The sequence below is a fragment of the Lepisma saccharinum genome, chromosome 29 (genome assembly GCF_977018435.1).
Source record: "Lepisma saccharinum chromosome 29, izLepSacc3.1, whole genome shotgun sequence".
Taxonomy (NCBI): domain Eukaryota; kingdom Metazoa; phylum Arthropoda; class Insecta; order Zygentoma; family Lepismatidae; genus Lepisma; species Lepisma saccharinum.
Window position 1 is genome coordinate 45,016,723 of NC_139257.1, and position 15,607 is coordinate 45,032,329.

The following is a 15,607-nucleotide window of genomic DNA, read 5'->3' on the forward strand; positions in this document are numbered from 1 at the left end:
AACTAGTAACTTTTGTACAGCAGTACTTTCAGCCTTGGTAATTGTCCTCGATTCAGAAAGTTAACTGTATTTAACTGGTCGTTTTCCTGGTGCATTACGATAGTAGACATCGAATGTAAAACGTGTGTGGCTTTCCATACAAGTAACTATTGTTAGTGCTTAGAGATTAACTTCACCGTTAAAAAAAACACAATCAGGAGCTTGCGCTGGTGCTGCTTAACACAGAAAATTGCTTTTGGATCAAAGCAATAATACACCAATCGTTCCCGGACGCGCATTTTCTTTTTCCAGTCAACTTGTGAATGCGGTTTCATTTCTTGCTCTCTGATTGGCTGTTGGAAAGTTACGGTGCTGTGATTGTGAGAATATCTTGTTTGCGTTGTACGTTAGGTTAGGTTAGGTAAGGTTAGATTAGATTAGAAAACAGCAAATTTGCGCTAAAAATAGGAAATTAAACATTCTCATAATCACAGCACCGTAACTTTCCAACAGCCAATCAGAGAGCAAGAAATGAAACCGCATTTACAAGTTGACTGGAAAAAGAAAATTCGCTTCCCGGACACTGGGCCAGGGGCGTAGAATAAATACATAATATGCCGTATATAGTTTAGATAACGCAAAGTAACAAGCTGGTAAACAATTATAGTATATAGAACACAAAGCGGCATTAACAATTGACTAACATGAACCAGTTCCACTTCAAAATTGAAGAACGTTTCTAGATTCTCCATCTCAGTTGGTTTCCTTTCATTATCGTGCGAAATATAAGCAAGTAAACAACACGCCATTGTTCCGCAGTTGAAAATAATTTCTCTCAACATTGCGTTGCTCGTTTACAAGCTTCGTTTGTCCTGTAAGAGCAGAGCTTTGCATTAACTGATGAAATCGTATTTCGCTTTATTATTATAATATTCTTTTTCTTTGGACAAAATGCAGGAAATTTATGTCTAACTTTTTAGCACTAATAAAAATGCATACAAAATATCTGTAATAAGTGCATTATAGGTATGAATTTAAGAATGTCCCACTAGAGCACAACGTGGATTGGTGGGGGAGGGGGTCACCCTCATGAATTGTCGCTCCACCTTGAAAATTTCATAGGGCAGAATTTTTTTTTCAAATATCGATCCAAACCCCATTGTAATTGGATATGTCCACCTTATGATAATCAGAGACGCGATAATGTTGCGATAATTAATAACCTTTTACACAGATAAAAATATACCGAGATTAGTGGCACCACTTTTTGTCACTTTTGCCCCTGCTCTATGCTAAATTTTATCTACCAAAGGAAAGTAAACTGTTCTTTCCCCCTCCCCCCAGTTTTGGAACCCAATCGCCGCCACTGGCTTGAATACATAATAAATTCTAGCGAGTGCATCGTTAAGAGCAACGATCAGCATCCCAATTTATATCTTCCTTTGTTTACGTCGCTTCTTTACAACTTTAGCTAATCGCTACGTTGAGCATAAAAGGGGAATCGTACAGTCAACGGCAAAGATAATGGCAGGCCTATTATCCACCACTATTTTCACTATATTTTTATTCTACATCCTGTGTTGTTTTAAGGAATGAAACTATTTTGGTTCGAAGCAGGCATTGTTCTCTGTTTATTGACGTCTTTATTTCAATTCATTGTCATCACATTGTGTAATTCAGACCGAATGAGAATGGTGGTGGACAATTCGCCTACTGTTTCTTTCACCGTAGGGTGTACTAAATGTATGAAGAGATACCAGAAAAGGAAATCCAAGTTAGGACTCGCGCTTGGAAACCCTCGATAGCGAGGTCGTAAGTTGGCCGTTCAAAGTGATTTCAGATTAAATTAACTTGCAGTTACTCCAAATTTGCGAGCGTGTTCAACTCCTGATCTGAAAAGCAACTGTCGTTTGGTAAATAGTGGTTCGGCCTGCCAACTAATTCTGGAACTGGAACTCAGCCGAGTAGAGCATAAAATCTAAGAGTTTGAGAGGGCATTGACCAGCAGGCGAAAACAAACCTTTCTTTCATTCGAGCCACAACAGCACTAAGGAAATCAAATCTCTCGATCAACGTCCTACTTGTTACATTTCACAGCCATGGGTGTAAAGTTTTGTAAGGGCAATCAGGCCTTTCATATAAAATTGAAAAGTAATAATAATATTAAGCATTTTTTCTCTATTTTTCTACTGTTAACATACTGAAATACATAGTTATTCTAAGTTTTCACACACTTCACCCACGACTAATGTTGGAGAAAAATTTTGGCCATGAAGTTTAACATTAAAATCTCATTTTTGAAATTTCGAAAACTCATGCAACCGTTTATTGCTTCGATTCATTTTTCCACTTTTAGTTAATATGTTGGAATACTAACTAATTGAACTTTATTTCTGTTAACAACTATCAAAAGAGTATGTTGTTTTTTTCTAATTTGAAATCTACAATAATAATGTCCGGGGGTCCGATCGAAACCCATGTTCTGAATAACTAACAAAGAGCTTAGCAAATAATCGTTCAAAATAGCATAATGGTAAAGGGATTTGAATCTCATTTCAAATTTAAACTTTGAAGATTTACAACAACGAAGAATTATAAGTGACGAATAGTACCAGCAGTAAAATAAATAATGCACTTAAGGATTCTAAATTGTTAAAATCGAAGTTAAGGAAGTTCCATGCTTTTACCTGAATTCGAATCCACACGCTGGATATCCACGAAAAAAGTTCACGGTATAAATTATGCTGTTGTATCGTGCACGAATAACCAAACATGTCTGGAAGGCACACAATCTCATCGATCTAGACGTGTCTTATTTTTCGGAAATTTCTAAATATACTATTATAATTCCAATACGCGATATTATGTTAATATCCGAGCAAAGAAACGACAATAAAGTGCGTGAAGCAAATATTCTTGCACATGCATAGTTATATTCTTGGGAGAAAATTTAACAAACATCTTCCAAGCTTTATCAGTGCTTTGAATTTCGGAAATGGAGCTGCACACGTGTTCTTCCCCTACACGTTAATACATTCCGTTCCCAGACTTGGTTAATACCACCTTGGAGGAGGAATTGTATGTACGGCATTCAGTTCCAACAACACAGATTTTCCTACAACATTCTTCCACTTCGTTCCTATTCATCAATATTTTCCGCTACGCACATTTTCGCAGAACTCTTTGGAAATGACAGCTCAGCTCGCGTCAAACGACAGACGTGGGCTTCTCTAAGACAAACCGTTGCTATAGTGACATCTACGTCTTACCTAGCTGACGTTCGATAACAGAATTGCGCCACACGATTTTCAATTTGTTTCTGCTCGAACAAGTGCAGAGAACCAAAATGCATCCGGGAGGGAATTTACAAAACAGGAAAACTTCTATCACGCACCTTGGCTTTTGGCTCTTTCAGGCGACACGGTGCACACAACTCGCACGGTTGTCGGAATCATTCTCGCCGCACAACTTATTTCGCAAGAGTTTCTCAGTCTCTGAAGCCGAGATCCCAAATGACGCGTGAACCATCCCACGTGAATGTGAACACACCCTCCTCGCTCTTGTACATAACTGCGTAAAATGATACTACGTGACAATTTTATTTTCTTAGCAGACCACACTTGCTACTATGAACATTTGGCTAACACTCTTCCTGGCTTCCGTGGCGGAGTAACGCAAGACTTAACTAGATGGCTCAGGTTCGAATCCTGTTAGTCGTGGATGCTTGTTTTAGTTTATTTTACTTCGCCTTCTACCACTTTTGCCCAATCGCGAAGAGGACGACGAATGTATAAGATGAGATGGACGAAGGGGGAATCACAAACACATGTCCAGACGCCACAGCCTCGCTATTCTGTAAAATGCAGTCCAGGATCAACGTGGAAGGAACCAGTTATGGATATGTTTATCCGATGACCCCAGTTACACCAGTTCACCCATCATCCCCATCGTCGCGATTAATCCAAGAGTTGGAGAGGCGAAGTAAAATAAATAGTAACGGACGTGGAAGTCAGATGAGGATAATTGGAAATAATTTATTCCGATTCCTTGCTTGAATTGTTCTTCGAAGTCCACTTTTTGCACAGAAAGCCTAATCAGGACTGGACCTACGGTTTAACGTGTGATCTGAACCACTGTACCTCCACCGGGTATCGAACGGGGACACCTTGATTACAAGGCGACGACGTTATCACTACGCCGTCGGGGAGGCCCCGATTCCATTTTTGAATTTTTATATTCCGTAGTAATAACTTTTAAATGGGCCATTTTTCCTTGTCAAGTGGCCTAGGGATGAAACTTCCACAGGTTGTGCATACGTATCCAACATGGAGACTTGCAAAATTTCAGATTCTTAAGTAGATCGGTTGGGGTGCTAGGGCCGCTTCTGCAAAGGGCACTTTTTCAATTCTGCGACAAATACGAATATTGCGATGAACTCGCAACAAACTTTAGCAAGCTGTAAGTACTGAATAAATTGCTTTCAGAGTTAGGCGTCTCTCCAGTTCATGAGCCATGGGTATGTCGCAAAGCTTGTTTAAACAGTATTCTACCTCCTCAAATATTTATTGAGTTATCCATCCATAACCACGCCCCTAAATTTAACCCATTTTCAGAAGCCTGTATCACAAAACACACACCTCTAATTTGATCATTCTTAGCGTGACTGGAAAGAGCACATCCAAGCTGTCTACAAACCTTGCGTTTCATTTTGGCACTTAGCCACCATACTGGATTCAAAATGGCGAAATGAATTTTTCTTATATCGCTTGTTTCTCAACTATTTATCAACCAATTTCAATTTTCTTTTTTTTAATTTCAATACTCTACATTAGATCTTACTCAATTTTTGTTCTTATTTCTTCGCTAAAATCAAATGCATTCATCAATTTCATAATCTTCTCGCTCAATTGTAATATTTGATAATTCATAGGCATAATTATTTAATGTAAGGGTTGCCCCAAACAAGTCATTCAATGTAGTTACTTAATTTTTTAGGGAAAAAGTTTGTTGCTCCCTGTACAATGGGGGGAGGCAAGTTTCTTTATTGCGAGCGGGCCCCTGGCGATTATGTTACGCCACTGAAACTGTTGTTACTGGAAATTGTAAACGTCTGCACGAAATAATGGATTGTAAAAGACAGCAAAACATGCCGGGAATGTGTGAATGCAGTTGGCCACCACTTTGAACAAGTCTTATAACTAAAGACCGGATTTTAAAGGGAATTCCTATTTTTATTTTTCAAGATGATCATGGAATAAATAACAACAATGTTGATAATTATCTTCACCTTTCCCTTTATTGACTGGTTTTTCAGCTTACATCCCTTTTTTTCCATTGTAAAAAAATATCTTCCTTGGTCACTTTAGTGACAAGATCACATATTTTGTGAGAATGCTTTTTCCCTGAACAAAACATTTAACATGGTGCAGCTTAGAGGAAAGGAAGAACAAGCGTCTTCTACAATACCTTTCCTCCATGAAAGTTAGAAGTACTTTGCAGGGATTGTTGAAACAATGTGATCTGGCCTTAAGCAGTAACAAACGCATTTTTGAGTTAAAAGTGTACTTATCTCCTAGATTTAGATTTTAATTGTGATGTTTTCTTAGAATAGTTTTAACTTTATTGTGTGACAGGGACGACGGTATTGAGTGTTAGTGAAATGGCGAAGACAGGTACAAGTGGCAGCAAGCTATGGAATGCCGTAAGCTGTTGCAAGGAAAGATTTCATCCAAACGGATGGTAAGATTATTCATTGTACTTTAGCTTCAAACAAGGAAATGAAAAACAACTAGAGCTTATTTTTGCACTCCACTAATATTATTTTAAATGAAAGCACAATATATATAGGAATACATTAAATTTCTTGCATTTTTACTTCACTCTATACGAAATTTAATGTATCCCTTTTTATATATGAATGGTATATATTGTGCTTTCATTTAAAATAATATTAATAGAGGATTGCAAAAATAAACTCTCCTTTTTAATTTCCTTTTTTTTTGGCAATAATTTTCCCTTTTTTGTGCTTTCAAGTTTTTTCCCTTTAAAATCCGGGCTCTACTTATAACACAGGTTAGTACTAGTTATGCAATATACATATAATTGTCTGCATGCTAAAAACATATGCGTAAAAATAAGTGGGATGTTAAATGGATGCTGGCATCCGGGCCATGTCTTCCCGTCTGCAGTCATGGCTGCAAGTCAAACTGAAAGCACTGTACTATTAGCCAGGGCTCAATTAAATCCCACAAGTGGACAACTTACCCCTAAATATGCTTCTGTGATCCTTAAACAATTATAAATGAATATATAAAAAGGAAGTAGTTTTAACTGAAAGTATTATACACAAATATAATAAAGGTAATATGAGAAACAGTAAAATGTACAACAGTAACCAACCACCATTAAACAGTTGATAAAAATTATGGCAATCTTCTTAAAAGTCTGAAAATATCCTTGTAGTTCATGTATAAAAAATATCCTGTATCTTTGGTGCTATAATGTAGTCAATTTTGCTGATAAGGTCAGACTCCTCACTAGGTTTTTCTTTTGATGTAATTTTTACATATGACATTCTTCTTTGAATGTGCTAAACCATAATAAAACCTACACTCCATGGACAATAGCCCTTTGAGGTTCAAGGCCTGCCAAGTGTTTTTTTTTTACTTGATATATGGTCAGAGCTTCGTGTCCCACACCCAATGTTTTCCGGCTTCTGTGACTGGAGTCCACTACTAAGTAGCTACCAATTGTCAACATGAGGATGGTTCAATGCTGAAGTTTTGAAGCTTTCACCAAGGGCCGATCTCACCAAAAGAAGCCAGGGTGGGCATTTTGCCCAGGTTTTTTCGAAGGAAAAAAAAAACCAACCCAGGTAGGTTTTTTCAGATAAAACCTGATAAAACACAAGCAGGTTATGGTTGTAAATATAAATTTTTAAAAAATGAAATATATTTCTCTCTCACATTCAATTTGTATTGTTTTAGTTCACTGAATCAAAAGCTATTTAATATTTTCTGTTAACATAGTTAAGAATTGACAGTTGAGGTCTCGCACCTTGAAATGATTAAACTGAAAACATACATAACCCATCCTGCAACAGACCATTGAGGGCCCAGGCCTAGCTACCGACAGCTAGGCGCACTCCCACCTGGTCCTACTCTGAGGTGGAAGATTATGCAACCAGTTACGGGGTGGCACATAGTCAGCACGACGAACCCCCAGTCATCATTGTAGGTTTTCATGTCCGGGTTAAGCTACTCATTCATAGCTTCCGAAATTAATCATGATGGTGACAGGCTGAAATCTCAGGAAAAAATCTGTTACATTTCGCCAAGGAGACTAAAACCTGCACACGTCCCATAGCCGGAGCCCAAAGCATGACCGCATAGCCACAGTCCGGGACAAATGATTAAATTATCTAAAATACTATGTTCTGAAAAATTTGACCAACAGTTTGATTCTACTCTTCCTGGATGGCGTAACACTTAATAAATCTGATCAGTTCCCAGGGTTGTGCATTGCAATACTATACTAATACTTGATAGCTGTGGTGGTTTAGTGAACCTCCATGGCAGAGTGGTTAGCACAGCACACTGCAAGGCCAGGGGTCCCTGGTAGAATTCTGGTTCGGACGTGGATGTTAGTTTGTCCCAATGAAATTACGGAGAAAATAGAGAAAATTGATGTGTGTGAAAATTGAGAAAATAGAGAGAAAAAGGGGGATAGTACTGCTTAGGGGTATTACTTTTATTACAAATGTAAACATACATATGCACTATATTTTAAAAAAAATATTTGTCAAGCCATAGCTTACGAAATGCCCTAAAATATTTCTCTTTTTTCTAAATGTCCAATAATGTAGTTTAGGCAGATATTTGAAAGTGGCCTCAGAATATGAAAAATCAATTTTTCATCCACCATCTTCAAATGCTTTCAACAAATGCAAAATAAAATCATTCCCTGGGTGTAACTAGTTGTGACATGAATTTCAGCTTAAGAACCCTAAATTTTCTACAGATATCATGGTCTCAAAATTCGTGACTTTCCCCCACCCTTCCTAAACCACACACTACATTACAGAGTTTTTATTAAAACCCTCAAGCTCAAGTAATGTCCTAACGTAGCTGAGATTTGGTTTTCTTAATCTACGAAAATCTAACCTCAAATATTTGCATAACTTAAAGCTCTGCCAAGGCATGTTAAATCAGCCTGTCGTCCACAATCTTTAAACATAGCGACAATTTTCTCTCAATCCTTTAAGTTATCTTGCAACTCTAAAAATTGCAACTCAAAGGCTTTACATTTATGGCAAAATGTATGTTTGCTATTTTTCCACCACTGCTCTCCTAAACTATGAAATATAATTTTAAAAGTTTTACTGCAAAATTGCAGACCGACGAATTATCATACAAAGAGCTTAGTTCCTTATACTCCGAAAATGCATTGTAGACAGTTTTGGAAAAAAAAAAGACAGCATGATATAGAGCGTGCGTGTAACATGAGGAAAATCAGTTTTTGACTCACCATCTTGAAACACATTGTTCAATTTCACTCATATGTAATACCATTGCAGTCTGTCAGATTTTTCTAGCTGCAGAAACATGTTATCATGGTCACTAAATAGATGACTTGTCTTTCTTTGCCCATCCACCCCACCCAGTGATGGTGATGGGGGGGGGCAAGTGGGGGCAACTGCACCCCCCCACTTTTTGCCACTTTTGCCTCTGCACCTGCAGTTTATATACAAATGGAAATATAATGCCTTTGCCCCCCCCCCAACTTTTGGCACCATGCCACCCAGCATTGGAACCCAACCGCTGTCACTGACCCCACCCATGCTCCTCCTAAATTGTGCATTTTGTTTCAATACTTTTATTGTGAATTTACGGTGCAAGTAATGTCACAATGCTCCTGGAAGTTTTATGCACGAAGCTCGAAATTGTAGTCTCTGAAAAGATTTGAAAATGTCAAAATATGAAAGTATACGTATGCATTGTATTTACTTTGTATTTATTGAGTACCCCACACTCACTATTTTTAAGAAAAAATGAAATTGTGGTAGATTATGAGTGCTCGACTTCTTGGGTATAGTGCTCCTAACCACAAATAACATTTATCCTACATGGGTAAGGAACTCATAACTAGACCTCAGATTTTAGGTTTTTTCCTTTACAGGTATGTAAGAAATAATAAGTTATGTCAGCGTTTCGTTAAAAAATGCAACAACTGAGGAAGTTTTATAGTGCCTAAAAAAACTATTTTGCTTGTTAGAACCTATTTTAGGTTTATGCACCTAAATCAAGCCATTTTTAATGTATTTTTATGTATTTTTAAAGGTTTTACAGGATTTTTATGTTTGTTTGGTCATGAAAAAACTCAATGACGAATGTGTTTGAAACTACCTCTCTGTCGATTTCCTTTCCTCCCAAGTGGATGGTGATTTTTCAAAGCTCTACACACACACAGAGTATATACACACATGAACAGTGATATAGCTACATATGTGCACCTTGCACAATGCAAATTTCTCAGGTATTACTGACTGCTGCAGTAAGTATTCAAGACTACAGTAAACATGTGGCTGCTTGCACACACAGATTCATGTAGGACTATACAGAAGGGAATATTGTTCTTCAGAAAACATGCAGTTGAGTAATAACTAAGACACTGAAGTATATGTCAACAGACATAAATGGAAATTGAACCTTGTAAAATATGTCTGTCTCATGAATCATGATTAATTCGGAATTAAATAAATAATCAGAACTTGGCCTCAATGTGCTACAGTACTTTATCACACATGAGCAGTGATATAGCCTATATGCTCCTTGCCAAATGTGAATATTTTATCTCTACATTCTCTCTATTATCGATTCATCATGCAGCACAAATTTAAACTATGTACTTTTTCTTTGCAGTGACTGGATTTATATTACTCAACGTTTTGACATAATTCATGTGTGTTTTTGAAGATTTATTATAATAATAATAATAATAATTTTTATTGTAGAAACATGTGAGAACATCACATGTATTACAATCGTCAGAAATATACATATAAAGTACCTATAGATCTTACAAAAAAAAAAAACCATCCAAAAAGCATTTTAGAAACGTAACACCACTTACATAAATTTAGTAGTTAACATTATTGTTTTACAATCATAACTATTTTACCTAATACAATTAATTTCAAAGAATTCTTCTACTCTATATATACAGTTATCGGTTAATATTTTTTGTACTTTTCTTTTGAATTCTAAAAAGGGCAGTTGCCTTAAAGACAGAGGGAGCACATTGTGAAACTTAACTGACATGTAGTAGAAGGTTTTTTGTGTCTTGTTGTAATTACATCTAAACAATCCTAAACAATCCCTATTTCTGGTTTGATAGGTATGTGAACACCCTAACTCCTCATAACTGTGAATGTTCTCTTTTATATAGAGTAGGCATTGGAATACAAAGATAGCAGGAGCTGTCATAATACCTAGTCTAACAAAACTTAATTTACAGTGGCCACGGCTTGGAAGACCACACATTAATCTTACACATATTTTTTGCAATTTTAATAACCTTTTTATTGAAGGCTGATGACCCCAAAGTAAGGTACCATAGCTTAAGTGACTGTGTATCTGTGCATAATAAACAGTTTTTAGAACATCCAAGCTTACACACAATCTTAACCTACGCATTAACTAAACCCCTTTGCTAACTCTGGATTCAACTCTACTGATATGATCCTCCCATTCCAAATGATGATCTATTAAGAATCCCAAAAAGGTGACAGAATTCTTTTCATGCCCTGTATTATGATTATTACTATTATATGTAAGTTCCAGGTTTTGGATCTTATCAGTGTTTATACAAAGCAAGTTAGCAGTACACCAGCCCTGTACAATATCGGAAGTAGATTTTAATGAGGACCTTAAAAGATTATTAGAATCAGAGTTCAAACAGATATTGATATCATCAGCAAATAGGTAACTACTGACCAAGGGTGTTGAAATGTTATATGGCAAATCATTTATGTAAATAATAAAAATAATAGGACCCAGAATAGATCCTTGAGGTACTCCATGTTTAACAGGTAACAAGTTTGACTCCATTTCTTCAAAAACTACTCTCTGAGATCTCCCACTTAAATATGATTGCAAAAGTGACAGCGCTCCATCCTCAAAACCATAAAATCTTAACTTTTTTAGCAGAAGAGAGTGAGATACAGTATCGAATGCTTTGGACAAATCATATAGTTTCACATTAACAAATTTCTTACTGTCTAACCCTAATATACAATTTTTCAAGAATGAGACAGCAGCCTAACAGTACCTAGCCCAGTTCTATAACCAAATTGAGAATTACTAAATAACTTATTTTGTTCAAAATAATCAACAATCTGATTATTTAGGACAATCTCAAAAACTTTTGATATGACTGGAACCAACGAAATAGGTCTGTAACTATCAGGAAAAGACTTATTACCCTTTTTAAATATGGGTATCACTTTTACAAGCTTGAAATATTCAGGGAAAACACACCCAATAACACATGAATTTATAACATGAGTTAAAGATTCCTTTATAAAATTTACTCCATATTTCAATATGATAGAGCTTAAGTTATAAATATCCTCACATCTACTACTACTCATTTTAATGATTGCTCTTTCAATGTCTTTTACTTCAACAATGTGAAAATTAAAAGTAGTTGTAGGTTTTAATAATCCATTTAAATAAAAACTTGAATCATTTTTACTTGGGCAAGATGAAACTTTGTTCAGGATTTCTTCAACTTTATTAATAAAAAAATTGTTGAGTTCAGACGCGCTAAGTTGGTTATTAAAATCTTTTCTGGTCACATGTATGGAATTACACTCCTTTTTTACAATATCCCACATTGCTTTTGACTTATTACTAGAGTTGTTTATAAAATTATCATTAACCTTAATCCTAGTTTCCCTAACTAATCTATATAATTTCTTCTTACTATTTATATACAGATTCTTCATGCCATTTGAACCAGTACTAATATAATAGTCATAAAAACGTTCACATTCTCCTTTAAGTTTGCCTACAACATACTTTAGAGGAAATGCCCTTTCAGCTGAATTAGACATTTCAGACATTAAAAATTTTACTTTGCCATTTATATTATTTACAGAACGATACATAATTTTCCAGTTAACAAGTGATAGTTCATCGTGAAATTTTAAAATATTTTCCTCTTTCATTAGTCCCACCCTTAACTTGCAGTTTTTGGTATCAATTTTTGATGAGACTTTAGGAAAATTAACCTGAGACTTAAGTAAAACTGCCCAATGATCAGATACAACAGTTTTAACAATTGAGCTTTTAATTAACCCATCCATAACAGTAACTATGTTATCAAGGCAATTTCCACCTCCGAGTTTGGGTCTAGTAATCTCAGTTGTAGTTACAGCTAAGTTGAACGAGGAAAATAGATTATTTAACATAACACCTTCTAGATTCTTTACTAACCTAAAGTCAATATTGAAATCTCCACATAAAATAATCTTAGCATTAAATGTACACACATTATAAATGTGCCTAAACGGACAATCTACAAGCAATTAAGTATAAATTCATCATCGTGGTCATGATTTCGATCAAAGTTTTTGTTATAATTGAACATCTAACATGTATTACATACTTTTCCTAAATCTCAGTCTCGACCTATCATATATTTTTTCGGAGTGACTATTTTCATCAGGTGGTGAAGCTAGCTTTTGAACTATTTTCACCAGATTTTAAACTGTATGTGCATGATCTATAACCAGGCCTGGCCTACTACGCAGATGTGTGTGTATTTTTTAGTATGAAGCTTACTTCGATGCATGCATTTATTTTCGTGCAGTAGACAAGTGCTTATTTTTGCACACCATGGAATTGGAAAAATACCGCAAGGTGTTCTGATATGTACTAGTGCTGCTAGTATGTGACATGCCATTAGTATGTAGGGGTATTACGTTCCTAAATGCTTTTGTTAGGTAGTCAGGTCTAGCCTTAAAATTACTTCTGAAAATACTTCCCAACACCTGATCATGTAATTTCTGGTCTTCAGCACTTTCTATTCTCACTACCTGGCAACAGTAGTAGTCTAACCCATTTTAAATTTAAAATAACTTCTTAACAGTAAGTTCAGCAACACTGCCAATGAATATAATAAAATAGGATAAAATAACATGTTATGGTATGACTCAGGTAATTACCTTTGCTGGTGAAAACAGCCACATATGCTGTTCTTAGCACCTGGTGAAAATAGCCCTACATGCTATTCCCACCATCTGGTGAAAGTAGTCCTCTATGCTATTCTCACCACCTGGTGAAAATAGTCATGGCCATATTTTTTGGTAAATATGTAGTATCGCCCAAACAGATTTCTTCATTTTTACAGAAGAAACTACTTACTCTAATCAATTTCTCTGACATTGTGGAAGTTCATGAAGGTGTTTTCTTTGATTGTTTAAGCTTTCTGACCCGGAATTCCTTTTTCTTTCCTGCGAAATATTTCCAACACGCAGAGGCGATTGCTGCCATTTCCTTGCTATTTGCCTGCGTTCGATAACGTAACCCCGTGTCAGAGTTTCCAAACACGCTATTTGTGTCCTGAAATCGAAAACAACCTGTTCGACACGTAGTGGCTGTTTATGTCAGTGACTCTTGTCACCGTTTCTTTAACTGTGTTTGCCTAACCTAACCTTATCGTGCAGGTTCGTGGAGCTAATCATGCATGAATCATGGAAACATGTAATCGTAATAGTACGAAATTTTTTGTCATTAAGGTTTGAAACACTGCTTGCGCACTGCAAATAGACAAAACACAAGCACGACACGCGATGATCCTTGACGAGTGCATGCCATATTGTCACACAAGCAAAACAAGGAAGACAAATAATGAGATTTAAGCTAGAATAAAATTTTAATTTAAGTTATAAAGAGAGGTTAATATTACATAATATGTATTATATTAAATTAGATTATAATTAGAAACTATCTCACGAAAATTTTACTGGTAATATGAAAAGTTGACACTATTTTATGGAAAAAGGCATAACTTCACCTTAAAGAATCTTCCGCAATGCAGAATAGGTAAGTATCAATGCTAAAATTAACGAAATAACGAGTGACAGGTGTTCAAGTGATACTACATAATTACCATATTTTTTTCAGCCTCAAAGTATGCTACTCAGGTTCTACTTGTGAATTTATGAAAAAATCAAATACATCAATAGGCTACTTCTACTTGCTTCAAAGTTATGTTGCACTCAAAACAACGTACCCTAGCAGTGGTGTTTCGCATTATGAATATAAATACCAAAAAAAAATCGAACCATGAAACACACGACGCATATCATAAAACAAAATTAGAATCAATTCAAACAAAATTAAAAAACGTCACAACTCAACTTCCTCGACATGTATACATTATTACTGCAAAGCGCGGAAGTCTGACCGACACTGGCACAGAACACAATTTTTTTTAAACAAAGGTACAAATGGTCTTTGCTCCAACAAATATTTAAAAATTCCTACGGTCAAACTGCCTTCAATAACGCTAACGTTAATCATTTTCCAACCATCACAACAACATTCTTGCATTGGTTCCTATATTTTTAATCCACATCTAATTTACCTTTTCACATGTACAGTTAGCAACCGCAAACTTACTGAAAAAGTTAAAACAACCTGCTTCGTACACAACTTTTTGAAGTTTCGCAAATGTAACGAAAAATAATAATGTCATATAATTATGTACTGTGTTATTAATTACTCACCACAAGATCCCTACACATTGAATATGTAGTAAACGAGTGGAACCGCAAATCTGCGAAAAACAATAGAGCGCACTATATCGAGAAAGTTCTTTCGGTTCGGCTTGATAAGCACGACAAAATGGCCGAAACGGAAATGACGTTTTACACATAGTTGTCCGTAATTGGTTAAGCTTGAAGACAGACTAAGATTGACGAGCGAAATATCTCAAATGTCAACTATTTTTTATTATTTTTAAAATGTTATATTCTTTCTTTAGTGCAAATTTGCGTATTTACAAAACATTAATTGGTTTGTATGTCGAATCTTGTGTAATGGTTAAATTTTTCATTTCTGACCTAAAACTAATTATGAACGTGGAAAAAGTATCGCAAAATTCTGTTCGGTGATGAAGCGACCTTATGATAACAATAATAATAATAATAATATATCGTCTTTATTAGAGCGGGCGTTTTTCGGCCTCTAGAACCGAACAACAGACCCTTGTATTAACACAATACAATGGAATAAAGGGTATACATTGAGGGGAAAAAAATAATAAAAGCATGTAGCCTATAGGCTAAAGCAGGGACGTAGCTAGGTTAATCAGTTCGGGGGGGCCAAATCTGAAATTTGTTCCTATGTAAATATTTCCAGACAGTAAAGGTAAAAAACTCTGTGTGTGTAATGTACACACACACACACACACACACACACACACCACAGATATATATATATATATTATATTACATTATAATATTGCTACATATATAGTGCATTGGTATATTAAACTACTAAGAAGTGTATATAATATACGTATATGTGAATACTGGAGGTCAAATAAAAATTAGAGTTCA

At 35.7% G+C, this 15,607-nt stretch overlaps 1 protein-coding gene across 2 annotated transcripts in view; it reads right to left on the minus strand.

The window, feature by feature from the left end:
- The window catches only part of PRL-1 (protein-tyrosine phosphatase 4A family member PRL-1), a 115,758-nt gene that overhangs the window by 38,953 nt on the left and 61,198 nt on the right, over positions 1-15,607 (minus strand). Inside the window, exon 1 of one of the 2 annotated variants that reach the window (XM_083114935.1) lies at positions 14,774-14,912. The exons of the other annotated variant lie outside the window; for it this stretch is intronic. The gene's annotated coding sequence lies outside the window, so the exon portion shown is untranslated. Of the gene's footprint in view, positions 1-14,773; positions 14,913-15,607 lie in introns of those variants that run through there. 2 annotated transcript variants of the gene reach the window in all.